Source organism: Petaurus breviceps, unplaced genomic scaffold (genome assembly GCF_028583685.1).
Source record: "Petaurus breviceps papuanus isolate PSGF00001 unplaced genomic scaffold, PetGlider_PUasm1.0 37, whole genome shotgun sequence".
In the NCBI taxonomy this organism is placed as follows: domain Eukaryota; kingdom Metazoa; phylum Chordata; class Mammalia; order Diprotodontia; family Petauridae; genus Petaurus; species Petaurus breviceps.
The window spans coordinates 53,799,876-53,816,057 of NW_027186296.1; the positions used below are offsets into that span (position 1 = coordinate 53,799,876).

A 16,182-nucleotide genomic window follows, 5' to 3' on the forward strand; every position below is an offset into this window, starting at 1 on the left:
CTCTCTCTCTCTCTCTCTCTCTCTCTCTCTCTCTCTCTCGCTTCTTTTCGGAGGGCAATTGGGGTTAAGTGACTTGCCCAAGGTCACATGTCTAGTAAGTGTGTCAAGTGTCTGAGGCCAGATTTGAACTCAGGTCCTCCTGATTCCAGGGCCAGTTCTCTATTCACTGTGCCACTTAGCTACCCCAACCCTGCTCTCTTCTTGAAAATCATATTTATGAAAATTAATGTAAATTTCCATATAATGTATAAATATTAGGGTTCACTCATTTCTGACTTAAATTATGTTTTCTTCAAAATAATCTTCACTATTCTCTTCTATATTTACCGTTATATTGGGATCAATGAGAATTAGGATATTTATTTGCTAAATTTTGATGATCTTCATAGAATTTCTTATGTCTTTATCCAAAAAAAAAATTTGCTTATAAGCTACAATTGTCTTCATGTTATACATATGCAATTATCTTACATTCAGATAGTGGTAGCTCATATTGACTAGTCCCCAGAAAGCTCTCCCTTTTCAAAGAGTTCAGTGCCCGGCACATAATTTTCTTTACTCCCATCTCCTGCTCTTATGTTAAGGATCTTCAAGAAACTTGTTGATATTTCCTCAATATTCTAACATTCTTTAACCCTAATGACCAACTTTTCCATGTCACCTGTTCTACATAGAAGATGGTCATACTCTTGATCTTGTCATCACCCACATACTTTTTTGGTCAAGGACTCCTAAATTCTTATATCCAACTACAACTTATCATTTTATTTCTCCTTATTCTTTCTTCTTTTTTTTTTTTTTAAAGCAATCAGGGTTAAGTAACTTGCTCAAGGTTATACGGCCAGTTATTTCTGGGTGTGGTGCTGAGTATCTGAGCCCAGATTTGATCCAGGTCATCCCGACTCTGGAGCTGGTGCTCTTACTCGCTGAGCCACCTGGCCACCCCTAAGCAATTGGGGTTAAGTAACTTGCTCAAGGTTACACGGACAGGTATTTCTGGGTGGGTGCTAGGTGTCTGAGCCCGGGATTTGATCTCCAGGTCATTCCAACACTGGAGCCGGTGCTCTTACTCGCTTGCTGCCTGGGCGCCCCTTCTTTATTCTTCTTAAACATTTTTATCCTCATTATGACCTCCAATATCTTTATCCCTCAATCCTTTCCACATCTATCAAGTCCATTCTCTCCTCCACCTCCAAACTCAATCTTTTATTGAGTCAATTACTCTCAAATCCCTTGCTGCCATGTTATTTCAGTATCACATTGCAGAACCTTTAGGTTGGATTACTTCCAGCATAAGAGAATCTGCTAGGGCTTGTATTACAGTGCCCTAGATTTCAACAATCTACTGTCACCTCCATAACATAATCAGGTACCAGGATAAGACTTTATTGAATCCTAACAGAAATTCCAATGCAATCAATTGCTATTCAATTTTGCTCTTTCCTGTATTCCAAGGGAAGTTTCCCCTTGGTATGGACCATGTAGTTCTGGTTATTCTCTCTTTGACTTCCAAACCACCACAGTTCACTATTTTTGCTATGTCACTGACATGTGCCTTTATCTAGAAGTGCTACTCTGGTGAAATAGTTTCATCAGTAAGACTAAAGGGAAATTTAGAATTCTGGATAAATATCACTGCTCCTTTAATGGCTATAACTTTCCTTATGCTTATTAAAAAAAAAACATTTTTTAGCTTTCCAATTGATCAATAACTCCTGTGAAGATATTTTAAATGCGTGGCCAATTGAATCATACATGTTCTATTTTAAGAATAAAAGCATATTTCTACTCCATGTCTCAGATACTTCTATACTATTTCTTTTGATTTATATAGTGCCTTTCTGCCCAAAATTAAAACATCTTTATATATTACTTCTGCCATTCCCCCATAGGTCACATTATAACCATTTGACTATTGACATGCAATTAGCACATATCCTCTGCATAGTTTCATGTAAAGAATATATTTTTAACTTAAATTCTTATCTATACACAAAATTGTTGATTTAAAATTATAATAATGTTAAAATGTAAATTTTACTTTCCTAGTCAAACATATAAGAAAACAAAAGAAGACTAGAAATGGAAGAAACATGAAGGAATCTACCTGTTTCATGACACATAGACAAAAGTTTTATTTTCTCTGGGTAAACTTGACTTCCCTACTGCTGAGCAATGCTTTATTTTTTTTCCCTAGAGAATCTAAACTTTTACATAATAGGTTAATGTCTCATCCTTTATTTCTGTCCTTACTTGCTTTGACTAACACCGGAACACATGTATTTTATTAAGAGGCTTTCACATTCATTCATCCAATTATTTAACAAATTTTGACTAAGCACCTTCTGTTTGCATAGTACTATGTCAGAACTCAAGTTAACTACAAATAATTAATGGAGGTTCAAGGAGCAAAGTCATTACCGTCTAGAGGAATCAGACATAGTTTCCTGGGGAAAAAATGTATTTGAATTGGTATCTAAAGGTTGTCTAGAAATTCACTTGGTAGAGGGAGGAGTTGAGAACAGTGTAACCAAAAGCACAAAGTTCAAAGTGCACGTGGAATATTTAGGGAACAGAGAATACGACAGTTCAGTTAGAACAAAAGAGTGTGAGGGTGATAATATGAGATGTGGCTGAAGAGGTAGTTTAACAGTGAATCCTTAAATACCCACCAAGGCTCCAATACTGTCCTGGATCTCTCTTTTCAAGGGGGTTCTCTTCTCTGGAATGAGGCAGATTTAGATCTGGTAGAGCCTGACTTCTGAGAAGGGACTGTGGACTCCTTGTTCTCACACTCTAGCTCACTAAACCACTATTTCAGCCCTCTGGGGGAAAAAGAAAGTTTGATTATAGTTTTGTTTATGGCTCATATTTACTATATTTTCAGACAAGGAAGCAGAAAAGTCCTCATCACTCTTTAAGCATCAGACATGCCATCTATTTATTGTCCTCAAGTGGATGGCAGAGTGAATACAGCACGGGATCTGGAGTAAGAAAGACACAGCCACCTACACTACCTTTGTGAATATTGGCAAGTTATGTAATCTGCTTCAGTTTCCTAATCTGTAAAATATGAATAATAATAGAATCTACCTTCCAGGGTTGTTGTTAGAACACAACAAAACCTTAAAGTATTCTGTAAATGCTAGTTGTTGCTGTTTGGAAGGAAGCTTAGAATTAGTTTGGTCATCCATGAACAACCCAATTTCTTTATGGCACCACTGGCCATGTTGTATTGTGGTTCTCAAAATAATGATTTGCAAACAGTACAAAACAACCCCCCCCCAAACAAACAAACAAACAAAAACACCAGAGGAATAATTGTACTTTATGGACCATCACTGGTTGCAAGAGGATGAGGGAGTACTGATTCTATCAGTGAGATAGAATAATAAAGAAGGAGGTAGACATCATACAGCAAGAGCAAAAGATTGGTAGTCTGTTTTACTTGTATCAGTGCAATATCAAGAAATCTAAGCAAAATCTTCCAGACACTAAGTGGAACTCCTTTAGAGGATTTATAGAGGGAAATGTAAAAAAAAAAAATAAATAATAGAGGATGAGAAGACACAGGAAAGTTTTAATCTGTATATTTGAATGTTGAACAGATCACTGATCCACCAAAGTCTTAAAGTAATCACTCAAAAGACTTATGCCCAAATATTTGGACAGGAAAAAGGAAGTAGATGAACAATGCCTGTTCTGATAATGCCAGACAGTTGGGTGGACAATTCATAGGACTGTTCCATTAGTACATTTATTTTGTAGAGACTCTGGATATGGATAGCAAACTGGGCCCAGGATTGAATAAGATGAGGGAATGGATTGTATTTTTTTTTAAGTACAATGCTTAAAAATGATGCCCTTTCTTTCTCTTTCTTCCTTCCTTCCTTCCTTCCTTCCTTCCTTCCTTCCTTCCTTCCTTCCTTCCTTCCTTCCTTCCTTCCTTCCTTCCTTCCTTCCTTCCTTCCTTCCTTTCTTTCTTTCTTTCTTTCTTTCTTTCTTTCTTTCTTTCTTTCTTTCTTTCTTTCTTTCTTCCCCAATTCATTTCCACGTTACTGCATTACCGCATTGTGCCCCCTCCCGTCCCTACCTGAACATTCTTCCTTGCAACAAACATTTTAAAAGGAATACAAAAGCAAAATAAATAAAATACATAAGTCCAAAACCAACACATCAACTGTGTAAGAAATTATATGCATTATACCACCTGCATAATTTCACATCTTTGTAATGAATGGAGGGAGGCTTGTTTTCTCAACTCTTCTCTAGAGTCACTTGGCAATTATAATTTGTGCATTACTATTTTTTCTTTTTTAAAATGCTTTATTAACTTCTGATTTACATCATTCATTTCCTCCAGATTTTGAGTTACAAATTTTATCCCTGTTTTTCCCCTACCCACCACCCCAAAATGTCAGTCCCACAGCATATCCCCTCCTCCAATCTGCTCTCTCCCATATTTTCTCCCATACCCCTTTCAACTTTTCCAGTGGATTTCTATGCCTCAGTGCCTGAATATCTTATTTCCCAATTACATGTAAGATGGTATTAATAATATATATATATGTATACACACACACATATATATCTTAATATTTGACTTTGAAACTTTCAATTCCAGATTCATTCCCTTCCTTCCTTGTGAATAGAAGCAGTTCAGTATAGGATGTACATGTGGCTAATGCAAAACAATAACATAGTAGATATATTGTAAAAAACTGACTATATTTCCCTCCCTCCTATTCCACCTCCCACTTGTTCTATTCTCTGCTTTGATCCCATCCCTTTTCAAAAGTGGGTGCTTCCAACTTCCCTCCCCCCCCCAGCCTGACCTCCCTTCTATCATCCCCTGTCTCATCCCCTTCCCACCTACTCTCCTAGAGGGTGAGATACCCAATTTAGTGTGTATTTCACTCCCTCCTCAAGCCAGATTCAATGGGAATAAGGTTGACCCATTCCCTTTTGTCTTCCTATTCTTCCCTTCCATTGTAACCATTTTCCCTTGCCTCTTCTGTATGAGTTGTTTACCCCAATCTGTCTCTCCCCATCTCCTCTCATTATATTCCTTTCACCTCTTAATTTCATCTTTTAATTATCATCCCCTCCTGTAAAATTGGTCCTGTGCCCTCTATCTATGTATACCTGTAAACATATATACACACATTCACATATGTATTCATATGTCCATATAGCCTCCTATATAGACATATGTATATATTTCTAATCCCTTCAACCACTGAGAAAAGTTTCATAAGTTTCAATTATTGTTTTTCCATGTAGTATTGTTAATAGTTCAACTTTGATAAGTTCCTTATGATTTCTTTTCCCTGTTTACCTTCTTATGCTTCTCTTGCTTCTTGTATCTGAATGTCAAATTTTCTATTCAACTCTGATTTTTCCAGCAAGAATGCTTGAAAGTCCTCTATTCCACTGATTGACCATATTTTCCCCTGAAACATTATACTCAGTTTTGCTGGGTAGGTGACTCTTGGTTTTAATCCCAGCTCCTTTGCCCTCTGGAATATCATATTCCAAGCCCTTTGATCCCTCAGTGTAGAAGCTGCCAGATCCTGGGTTATCCTGATTGTATTTCCACAATATTCAAATTGTTTCTTCCTGGCTGCTTGTAATATTCTCTCCTTGATCTGGGAACTCTGGAACCTGGATATAATATTCCTAGGAGTTTTCTTTTTGGGATCTTTTTCAGGAGGTTATCGGTGGATTCTTTCAACCTCTATTTTGCCCTCTGGTACTAAAACATCAGGGCAGTTTTCTTTGAGAACTTCCTGGAGGATGATTTCTAGGTTCTTTCTTTGATCATGGCTTTGAGGTACTCCAATAATTTTTAAATTATCTCTCCTGGATCTATTTTCCAGGTCAGTGGTTTTTCCCATGAGATATTTCACATTGCCTTCTATTCTTTCATTTGTTTGGATCAGTTTAACAGCATCTTTATTTCTCATAAAGTCATTAGCTTCCATTTGCTCCAATATAATTCTGAAGGAATGATTCTCCTCATTGAGCTTTTGAGATTCTTTTTCCATCTGGCAAATTCGGCTTTTTAAGCCATTCTTCTCCTCATTGCCTTTTTGAGCCTCCTTTGCCATTTGAGTCAGTGTGTTTTTTACAGTATTATTTTCCTCCGTCAGGCTGTTCACTCTCATTTCATAATTTTCTTGCATTGTTCTCATTTCTCTTCCCAATTTTTCCTCCACTTCTCTTATCTGCTTCTTAAGGTCCTCTAGGACCTGTAACCAGCTCGTATTTTCCTTTGAAGCTTATGGAGCAGGAGTTCTGACTTCACTGTTTTCCTCCTGTTCCATGCTTTGCTCTTTTTTGTCCCCAAAATAGGAATGTAATGTTGGAATCTTCTGTCTGCTTTATTTCCTTTGCCTGCTCATTTTGCCACTCAATTGCTTTACTTTTGGGCTTTTTGCCACAGTAGGACTTGGCCACCAGACAGGGGAGCTTTTGTCCCAAATGCTGGGGTTTTCTCAGTTGCTGGAGGTATTAGATGGGTACCCTCTCAGGTCTCCACACGCTCTGGCAAGCTGGACACAAACCCCAGGACCTCCACCCTAGACTGCAATCCAGATCCAAGCAGGTTAAAGCAAGAGGAATTACTCCTCAGACTCTGGTCCCCCTACACTCTGCAGGCCAGGGGCTGAAGCCACCACGTGGCACTGGCTGGCTGTGCTGGTTTCTCAGGGGCTTCTCTCCCCGGGGGTAAAAGCCATGCACTCCCACTTACTGGTCCCAAAGTCCAGACTGCACTGACCTCTCACTTTGTCCTTCTCATCTCTTTGTTAATAAATCTGGAAACGGCCACAGCTGCTGCTTATCTGGAGTCCCTCTGGCCAGCTGGCCGCTGGTCAGTCCCGCCCTGGGGCTAAAGCCTGGGCGTTGGGCTGGGCTTGGCTCCCAGAGGGCTGTGCTGGATTCCTGCAGGCCTGCTGGGCGGTCCTCAGCTGGAGGTTAGCTTCTCTGTGTTATTTTGTGGGTTCTGCAGATCCAAAGTTTGTTTAGAGTACTCTTTTTACATGGATTGGGGAGGGTGGAAGCCGGAGCCGCGGGAAGGTTGTGCTTCTACTCTGCCATCTTGGCTCCACCCCCTGTGCAGTACTATTAATGCTCCCCAAATTCTCTCTAAAATAAAATATTTTATATAAATATTCTTAGCATAGAATAGCATAACCTTTGAAGAATTAAAGTCACAAGTCATTGAAACAGATAAATGTGTGGTAGCTGTGAGTAACTCGTTGTATATTACTAATATATAAATATGCAGGATAAGCATTATAAACAAAAGTATCAGGGGAATTCATGACCAGAAAAAGGACATGTACTGAGAAAATATTGAGAGCAAGCAATATCAATGGACAGCCTAGAATTTTCATTTGAATTCACACTTTGGCAACCAGAAAAATTGATGAAAGTATCTACACAATCTCAACCACGGAAGTAATAAGACCCTACCATAATGGCTAAACCATTTGTGGAGGATTTATTAGAATACGTCAAAAAGAGTCAATTTGTATGAGAAACTGTGAATAGATTCTCATCAAAAGTATATTGGTGGGGCCAAGTAGATGGCACAGTAGATAGAGCACCAGTCCTGGAGTCAGGAGGACCTGAGTTCAAATTCAACCTCAGACATTTCACACTTACTAGCTGTGTGACTGTGTGACTGTGAGCCTGAGTTCAACCTCAGACATTTCACACTTACTAGCTGTGTGACTGTGGGTGAGTCACAACACTGATTGCCTTGCTAAAACCCCAACCCCCCCAAGTTAAAAAAAAAAACTATATTGGAAGGAATATTTATGTTAATGAGATAACAAATTCACTTGAAGTACATATTTATTTCAAAATATTAATGAACACTTTTTGTTCTTTTTCCCCTTTGGTGTTACTCTAAATCTACTTTTCCTATAATGCTAATCTTCTAGGAACATGAAATCTGTCTGTCTCTCTCTCTCTGTCTCTCTCTTTCTCTCTTATCTCATCTCTATCTTTATCTTTATTATCTCTATCAATCTCTTGCTACATAAGAATAGAAAATAAGAAATGCAGGGCTGGTCTTTTAAATAGGAAAATAGGTGTTCAAGTCCGGCCTCTGACACACACTGAATATATGACCCTGGAAAATTCAGTTAACTTCTCTGCTGCAAGATCTTTCTAACAATAAATAGTTTTCCTAATATTGATTCCAACAGCCATGAGGGCAGCTGAAGCAGAAACTGTGGAACACTTAGAACTTGGTCAGACATCTAAGATTCCAAGGTCATCCACTGTATCTCAGGCTATCTCCAGTCATCTTGAGTTTTATTTTGCCACTGGATTTCAAAGATTCTGGAAGAAAAAGTGAGGCTGAAGACTTTGTGCAACTTTGCCTCACTTAAATCCAATTCATCCACAACTTAAGACGTCACTCAAAAATGTCATTGGTCTTTTTTGAAAAAAAGAATGAACAACAATATAAATAATTTAATAGTTGCTAATTTTCATTTGTAGAGACAATTTCTTATTTGACTGAGTAGCTCTTTACTTTTATGAAATCACAGATCCAAACCAAACCGCATGCACACACACACACACACACACACACACACTAACTGATGAATACATTCAGCATCTTTAATTTCATTTTATGTCCTCCATTGAACTGAGTTGAAGCCTATCTATAACTTTGTACAGAAGTCCTAGAGATTGTCCTGAAACTCAGAGAGGTTGAGTGCATTGCTTATAATTACACAGCTACTAAGTATAAGAAGCATAATTTGAACCAAGATTTCCTGACTTCAGGTTGACCATACTACGCCATACATCAATAATCAGGAAAACAGTAGAACATGTAGCTTTATCCTTCAGGTTTTTTTCCCAAATGCACTACTTGTTAAACTGCCTTTAATAGTTGTCCTTATCATCATAAAATCTCAGATTTAGGAGAAACATGAGAAATCATTTAATTTTCTTTTGTCACTCATAAATATGTACTCATGCAGTACATCCTGCCCTTGTATAACCCCTTACCGTGAAATCTCCTTTCTCTTAGGAATACAAAGACAATGTAGATCTCCCTTATGCCAATGTCAGATCCCTTTCCCCCAGAGACTGAGTAGGGGCAATTATCATGTCTTAAGGAAAAGAACAAAAGAGGCAGGCAATTGAAAACCAGTCTCAGGCACAGAAAGGTCTATGTTTAAGTACAATCGCTGACATACACTAGCTTTGCCATCATGGTCATGTAACTTAACCCCTCAGTTAGCCTGGGGCTAGTCTCTAAAGCTATTAATTACAGAGGAGTAGTTATTCTTCATCTGTAGAGGGATTTTCTACACAGGGAGTTCTCTACACTGATGAAATCACTCAATGGTCCTTACCAAAGCACACAAGTAAATAAACAAAAATGAATGAACATATGCATATATAATCAAATACCGAATTAAATAATAATATAATAAATACATAGAGAATACAACCTGTAGAGGAGGAGGACAGTGGTTTTATAAGAGTAAAAAGAATTCTGGGTAGTAGTGAGAATCACAAAGGAGTTCAATAAAATAAGTATCTTTGAAACTAGACTGAGAGATTGTACTTAAAGATTCCAATATTAAGAATAGGTCAACGCGTCGCCGCCATTTTGGCCAGCGCCATTCGACTCTGAGCGTGGCAGCCATTTTGTTCAGGTCCCCAAGCGGGAGTTGGTTGCGGCAGCAGGCGGGAGGGCGGACTGAAAGAAGAACGAGGACCCAACAGCCAACAACCCATCACGCAAACGACTAACCACCCTCCGTCTCAGCCCAGTACCTCCACCCGCCCCAGACAAGCCCAGTGCGGCTGGTCTCAGGCCCCACAACCGCAACTGCAGTGGCAGCGGCGGCCCCCGCGGAGTGCTGGTGTCCGAGTCCTTTGATTCCCGGGATTTGAAGATGGCTGCACAGTCAGCTCCGAAAGTTGTGCTAAAAAGCACCACCAAGATGTCTCTAAATGAGCGCTTTACTAATATGCTGAAGAACAAACAGCCGATGCCAGTGAATATTCAGGCTACGATGCAGCAGCAACAGCAGCTAGCCAGTGCCAGAAACAGAAGACTGGCCCAGCAGATGGAGAATAGACCCTCTGTCCAGGCAGCATTGAAACTTAAGCAGAAGAGCTTAAAACAACGTCTAGGTAAAAGTAACATCCAGGCACGGTTAGGCCGCCCCACTGGCCCCCTGGCCAGGGGAGCAGTTGGAGGACGGGGTTCGCGCGTGGGCCAGAGAGGCTTGCCATGAGGAGGACTTCGTGGAGGACGTGCTACAAGAGCCCTGCTAAGGGAAGGGATGTCTCTTCGAGGTCAAAACCTGCTCCGAGGTGGACGAGGCGTAGCTCCCCAAATGGGATTAAGAAGAGGTGGTGTCCGAGGTCGTGGAGGCCCAGGGAGAGGGGGCCTAGGGAGCAATGGGCCATGGAGGAATCAGTGGTAGAGGTCGAGGCATGGTAGGCCGAAGACGAGGGGGCTTTGGCGGTCGAGGTAGAGGTCCCAGACGAGGTAGAGGTTCTGCCCGACCTGCACTGACCAAGGAGCAGCTTGACAACCAGTTGGATGCATATATGTCAAAAACAAAGGGACACCTGGATGCTGAGCTTGATGCATACATGGCTCAGACAGACCCTGAGACCAATGATTGAGGCCGGCCTTCCTGTTAGAGACTATTCTTCAAGTTCATAACATCTGTACAGACCCTGAGCTAACAAATGAGAAGACCTGACAGATGCTGAAAGGATCTATCATACTAGGTTGTGGACTTTATTCAACCACCAGTTCATACATTTTGTGTGTTCCTTTACTTTTTGATACTGTGTTGAATGAAATGTTTGTGGTTTTGTTTTTTTTATATTATTATTATTTTTTTTTCTGTACTCTTCTCTGAACTTGAATGTGACTGCCTGGTTATTGGAATATGCCTCCTCCCTCACTTCACTCCCATATGCACTGACATGCTGATGTCCCCATTCAGCCTTCAGGTTTTGAACTAAGGTCCTAAAGAATAATATAGCACAAATTTCACATTCGAAGCTCTTCCTCAGTACAGAGGTTTTAAAGAGCTATAAAAGAACTGGTCGTTGTTCTGTTCTTTAAAAAATAACTTTAAGAAATCTGGGGACAGAAGACATATTCAGACACACTGCAGCAAATGAGGGGGAGCTAGTTTGTTACCTCAGAGGCCAGGTAACAATCTTCTGTAAATGACCAATGGTAATCAAGTTTTTACCATGCAAGTCCATACCTCACATAGATCAAGGTGTTATCCATAGTAATAAGCCACCTTACTTGATACATGAGCTTTCCCTTCTCACTTTGTTTCATGAACAAAATGGGTAATATTAGTCAAGCTATTACCCGAAGCAAAAGAGAGGGGCTGTTTGGCAGATTCTGGAGAGGGAAGAGGAGAGAATTATGGCAGGGTTAACTGCCAGGTGGGTTCTGAGAATGCTTTAGAAGTGCTATTATCTTTATTTGTTAAAAAACAAACAGTTTTCAGTCTAGAACTTTGGATTTTACCACCCACATTGGCTTTACTTATTTATCTCTTTCCCCTTGAAGTTTTAAAGTGCAATCATACCTTTGTCAGCTGTTCCAGTTTAAATAGAATCTTGTATTTCTGGTTCATTGTAACAAAGAAGAAAACGTTCTCAAATCCAAAAAAAAAAAAAAAAAGAATAAAACTGGTTAAGGGAGAAGCGAAGTCTCTGCAATAAGATTAGGAAAGCACCATAATGGGAGGAAAACAAAACATTATCTCATGCCCCATGAAATTATAGGGATGGTGGTGTTATTAATAACAGTATTTGCTGTTGTTGTTTTAAATAACAGCTATATGCTAGCTGTATCCCTTCCTCACCAAAATAGAAAGGGGATCTGACATTATTAGGTAACAGGTCCTGAATAAGCATCCCTTCTGTAGAGTCACAGAGTTCTAACTCAGTATTCACAGCCTCTAGAAAGTTGGGAAGGCAGGAGTAGAGGCATTCATGAATGGATCTTCAATATCATCATAGTTTGTCTACTTCAGTTAAAATCCTTGTGTACTCTCAATTGCCTGAAGTTGTTCAAATTATGCTATTATGATTTACTAACTTTAACTTTTTGGCAGATTTTGTCTCTGGTTCTGTCCAGCTGCTTTTGGACTGATTATATTCTGCTATGAGGGGCGACAGGACACAGCTAACAGGGAGTTGGCCTCAAAAACCTGGGTTTAAGTTCTTATGTCCCTACTGGCTGTATGACTCTAGGCAAGTTACTTAACCTTTGGTGCCATAGGCAGTGCTCAAAGTCTATAAATTGTAGCACCAGTACACATTTGCCTGGGTGGAATGAGACCTTGCTTTGCAAGTTCTCTATACCAATGAAATTACATATCCAATACAAAAATGGGTATGGTCACCCTTTGTATCCTCAGAGTATTTTTCTTTTTATAGTATAGACAAAGATCTGTGCTGAAAGGGGGGGGGGAAGCAAAAACAATTTTCTCTCCTTTCTTAGACCTTTTCTTTAGAGACCAAAGATGTAAAAGGTAAGGAAAATTGGGATTATAGATTATGGAATAAAAATAAAACCAAACTGGAAGGGATCTTGGACTCCATCTGACCCAATTCTCTCATTTTATGGATGAGAAAACTGACATCCAGTTATTTGGGTAAGGTTACAAAATAGAAGGAAACACAGGTGGGATTTGAACATAAATCCTGTGACTCTAAAGTGAGCATGTGTTAGAGAAAGTGACAGTCTCTGCCAGTTACATGTCTGATGTTAATCCTATTTGATTAGCAAATTAATTGCAGGTGGGTAGATATGTGATTGTTTTGTAGTTATCACAAGAGGATACTACCCTTTCTGAAAATTTTGCCTATGAATACAAGTGAAGTGAATGTAGAATTTAATATTGTTATAGCACTTGCCTATAATGTAGAATGAAGAACACTGGAAAGTAATAGCAAGGATGTTGACTGAAGCCAGAAGACTTGGATACAAATCCAGGGTCTACTACTTAATACTTCTTTGGATCTTGGGTAAATAAAATGCTCTAACTAGGTTTTTGTTTCCTTATAAATTATGGAAATTATACTAGACATCCTCTATGCTCCATACAAACTCTAAAGTCATGATCCTATGACATGAAAGCATAGGATTTATGAATATAAGTATTTATTCTATGAATACAAGTTTGTATTCTGCCAAGATTACTCCTCCCTGCAAAATGGTGGCCAAACCTCTTTAGGTTTTGTGCTATATTAAAGGAATTTGTCAATTTTTTTGGAATTTTTGTTCTTATTTTTTTGGGGAAGGGGGTAATGGAAGATTGGTTCTATGATTTTAATCCCTCAATGAAGGCTCTCATTGTAATGTATAATCTTACAGAATTTTTGGGGGGATATTAAAGATTAAATGACTTGCCTGGAGTTACACAGTCAATAAATGTCAGAAGTAGTATTTGAACTTTGTTTTTCCTGACTCTAAGGATCTCCCCACTATGTCACATTGCCTCTCATTGTTTTGAAATATTACAAAGGAAATGAAGATAGAAATTACAGATTTAAAAATTACCTAAGGATTTGAGACCGCAAAAGTTATCATTAAGCAACTGGGCAAAATTTTTTGTGAGAGGAATCATTAAGTACATTAACATTTTTATTTCATTTTGCCAGTAATGCTGAACTGTTATTAACATTCACTGGGATTATGTTTTGTATCTCTCTTGCATCCATAACAAAATAAAATAGTGCCTGCCAACATAGGTGGAGATAGGGAGTGGTCCTGTGATTTTATTGATGTAGAGAACACTCCATTGTGGGAACTCTTTAGGAATGTAGGGCAGCATCTTCTCTGACATTTATAGTCTTAGAACAGGGTCCCTTAGTTGTTTTTTGTTTGTTTGTTTGATGAACCTCTTTGTCAGTCTGGTTCTCTAGACTAAAGACTCTTTCAGAAAAATAGTTTAGACCCAACAAATCAAATGTATAGAATTAAAAAGGCAACCAAGTATATTGAAATACACTTCACAGACACCACATTAAGAAACCTTATTAATTGCTTAGAGCACTGGAACAGTGTATAGAGCATCAAGAATCAAGAAAACCAAAGTTGAAATCTAGCCTTAGACATTTACTCAGTATGGCACTGAGCAAATCATTTAACCCATTTGCCTCAGTTTCCTTATTTGTAAAATGAGGATAATAGTAGCACCTACCTCCCAAGGTTGTTGTAAAGATCAAATGAGATAATAATTGTAAAGTTCTTTGAACAGTATATGGCACATAGTAAGCAGATTATAAATGATAGATGATGATGATGATGATGATGATGATGATGATGATGATGATGATGATGGTGTGACTTGCTCAGAATAACATAGACAATATGCATTATAGGAGGGACTTGAAGTGAGGACTTCCTAGCTTTGAGGCTGACTTTGTAGCCTCCATAGTAGGGTGCTTCTTAGGTTGGAAAATACTTATCCCTTAAATACTTGGTTGATTGATTGATGAATTCAACAGAGCATTTATTTGACAACCCACATGTGCAAGCCACTGGGTATACAAATAGTTCCAGTTTTCAAAGAAATTGCATTCATCTTAGCAGCGGTAGGAGAGATAACAAAATTTACACAGGTGCTATAACTACTATATGTAAGAATATACAATATATTTATATATAAAATCATATATGCTTATGTGAATATAATTTGAAATGGAGGATAGTATTAACAATCAGGGGAATCAGGAGCAACTGTCATTGCTCTTCTGTTCACGACATATCAATGAAGTCTTCTCAATAAAACAAAACCACTCGACTTCTTGTTTGGAAAATATTGCTGCAGGATGTTGCTATGTCTAGTTATGAGGCCCTCTAACTTGGAGACTAAGAAAGCTGTTGCCTAGGCAGCCAGGCCCTTAGTTATCATGCGGAGATATACATAAGCTCCAGGATCTGACCTGGCAGTTTTATTTTTGCCTCTAAGTTTTGGCAGTCTAGGGAATAGATATATTTAATTAGTAATTCTCAGAAAGCATATGGATATATGCTGGATAATTCTCTTTCCTAAATGTTACAGTTCTTTTGTTCATTCTTCTTGTTTATTGAAACTATTTATAATAACTTTTCATATTTGGAGCCAATTTTAAAAACAAAAATTTTGAAAACATGTTTTGCTAAAATATACAAATAACTTATTTTTGATTGAAAAATTACCAGGCACATAAAAAAGATTGAAATTAAGAAACTCTCTTTAGCAAATCTCTATAGATTACTATTTTTGATATAATGAATAAAATATGATTGATAAATTTAAGAACATTTGAAATATGCAACTATGAAAAGAAATGAGCATTTTGAATGGCTTTGTGGAGTACATACATAGCCATAACTGGAACTTCTTATGCTGGAGACAAATTTAATTGGGGAGGGGAGTGTTGTATAAAGTATGACTACTTACGTGGTTGAGATATAGACTAAAGGTAGAGGTCGTTTGAATTGAGGAGATGTACTTATTAATAAAACATTCATTCGGTACTTACTATATTCCAGACATTGTTTTAAATACTGGGAAAACAAAAAGAAGAAAGCAAGACAATCTCACCTAAAGAAAACTGAAGGGGATTGGATGGAGAGAGATCATGGATTCAACAAGCCTGGACCCCAGCAAGACAAGGCAAGAGCTGACCTATTAGAGTGAAGGGACACAAGGGCTGGTGGGAAATAGAGGAAGCAGATATAAATACAAAATAACTGGGAGCTAGTCAGAAAACTGCATGGAGTCCTGGGCTCCAGAAAGATAAGGCAAATGCTGATCTATCAGAGTCTCTGGGTAGAATGATATATAGTAACAATTTATATGAAATGCAGCTATTCTATAATAAATATAATTCATATTCTTTGTTGATAATTAAGATATTGAAAACCATCGACCTTTAAGGCAGGTCTATGGTTATAACAGAAGTCAACCTCAATTTTCTAATTATGTTTAGACATAAATTGAACCCAGAGAATTGGTTAAAAGCATAGGCTTAAACCTTACACTGAAAAGGAAAAGTAGGCCATAGATACTAAACTTGAAGTGGGTTGTCAACTCTTTCCATGCAAGAAATTCTCACATGGAGCATTTTCTATGTTAAAAAGAGTCCTACTTTCTTCAA

General features: G+C 38.4%; 1 long non-coding RNA gene and 1 pseudogene across 2 annotated transcripts in view; both read left to right on the forward strand.

Annotated features, from left to right (window-relative positions):
- The window catches only part of LOC138168560 (uncharacterized), a 38,627-nt gene extending 22,771 nt beyond the window's left edge, over positions 1–15,856 (forward strand). For both annotated transcript variants that reach the window (XR_011170134.1, XR_011170133.1), the window contains exon 3: positions 15,575–15,856. This is a non-coding gene — a long non-coding RNA (uncharacterized lncRNA). The remainder of the gene's footprint in view (positions 1–15,574) is intronic.
- On the forward strand, positions 9,665–11,715 carry LOC138168559 (chromatin target of PRMT1 protein pseudogene; annotated as a pseudogene).
- Positions 15,857–16,182: the final 326 nt, after the last annotated feature.